The sequence below is a fragment of the Petromyzon marinus genome, unplaced genomic scaffold (genome assembly GCF_048934315.1).
Source record: "Petromyzon marinus isolate PM22_M1 ecotype Great Lakes invasive population unplaced genomic scaffold, UKy_Petmar_22M1.pri1.0 PM_G_Scaffold_55, whole genome shotgun sequence".
NCBI classification, from domain to species: domain Eukaryota; kingdom Metazoa; phylum Chordata; class Hyperoartia; order Petromyzontiformes; family Petromyzontidae; genus Petromyzon; species Petromyzon marinus.
Genome location: NW_027423008.1, coordinates 440,538 through 442,500, shown reverse-complemented (window position 1 = coordinate 442,500; position 1,963 = coordinate 440,538).

Below are 1,963 nucleotides of genomic sequence, written 5' to 3'. Positions count from 1 at the left end.
TTCTTTGAAAGCTCAAAACGGACGGTGACATCGATCACAACCGCCTCCTCATCTTTTGCAAACACGAGGTCAGGCTTTCTCATCTCTCCCGTCTCGGATATGAACCGTGGCTCTTTGTATACAGACCAGCCCAATCTAGCCGCTTCGTCTGCCAGAATGTTACTGATCTTGTTGTGTCGCGCAATTCTTGCTTTCTGTACTGCAGGACATTGACCGAGAATGTGCGAAAGGGACTCGAGTCTGGCAGAGCATTTCCTGCAGGAACGTAAGGCCCCATCTCTGCCTCTGTTCAAGCTTTCTCTTGTTGGGTAAATATTTGCCCTTAGTTGTAGTGCTGCGATAAAGAAGCATTGTTTAAAGCCGCACCATGGCCTCAACCAAGCATTACTGATTCTATCATGCGCAAAGTTTACAATGCCCCTTCCTTGAACCGGCTTTTCGCACCATCTCTGAAATTCATGCTCCCTCCAATCGCAGGGTCTCGGATATACAGGTTCTTTTGACACCGAGTCCCTGAGAACGAATGTTGGGATTGCATCACTGTCACCCCCTGCTCGTACCCACAAATTACGGTATTCTTCCTCCATACCATGCGAGGACACAATATTACGGGTGATAGCATCGGACGAGTTTGCTATACGTTGCAGCCTTCTAACTTGAACCGAAGGGATTGTTTTTTCCAGTTTCAAGATGGCAAGGCCTCCGTCTCGGGCTCTGGCATATAACAGTCCATCACAAGTTGAAGCGGGAAGGTGGAGCCATCCTTTTACCGCCTTTCTAATCTCTTGGTCCAACCCACGGAGAGTTGATTGCTTGCAGTCCGAGTGGTCTGCAGGATATAACAATCTGGGTAGGGCATAGGCATTGAGTAGTTCAACCTTCTGAGTTGGCTTCAGAGGCGCCTCATCGATTTTCGAGATCCATGTCTTTAGCTGACAATGTAGATCAGGCTGTATAGTGCCAGTCCAAGGGCCAATTTTCAGACCAAGGTATTTCGTTGATTCATCAGGTTGGATCATATGGACATCTTTATTTTTGATAGTCCATGGGTCGCAGTTGTTCACCGTATATGAATCTTTGGTTGGGCTTATCATGAAGCCCTGGCACTTTCTGGCCTGAACCTCCAATCCCGATAGCCCACAAAATGATTCCAAGATCGCTAGATTGGCGGCCATACCAACCCAAGATTCGCTCACCAACACCAAATCATCAGCAAACGCAAGAGCTGTCACGTGGTCGGTATCAATGGAGTACCCAACTCCGTGTGACTCTAGGGTGCATATCAAAGGGTCCATGGCAAGATTGAAGAGCAGGGGTGACATGGGGTCACCCTGTTTGACACCAACACGTATGCTAATTTCTCGAGTCGACTCGCCATTGCTTTTGAACGAGGTCGTACACCGATCGTAGGCGTTCTGGATGATGCCCACCACGTGTTCATCTACTTTCTTGTGCCTTAACACCCATAAAATATGAGCATGCGAAACCGAGTCAAAAGCTTTCGCTATGTCGATGAACATGACAGCCAACGGCCTGTGCAATTTCTTAGCGTGTCTCATAAGGTCCTGTAGCACCTTAAGATTTTCAGAGCAGCCAGATGCCGCTATAAAACCACGCTGCCTTGGGTTTAAGGGACAAGCACGAGCAAGACGTGCAGTCATTATTCTGGAAAATAATCTCAGAATCATTGAACCAATCGTTATTGGTCTCCAGTTCCCCAATTCTTTCAGCTTTTCATCATCCATAACCTTAGGAATAAGAATCGTCCTATTCTTTTTCAACTCTTTGGGAATAATTCCTGTAATCATCCATGCATTAAATAGGGCTGTCAGTGTCCGACCCTCGGGGTCGGCAGCACAGATTGCAGCCCTTGTTAGGCCATCTGGCCCAGCTGCTGACGTTGGTTTAATGGCCCGTATGGCAGTCTGAACTTCCTCCACCGAAATTAGGGGCTCAAAGTATT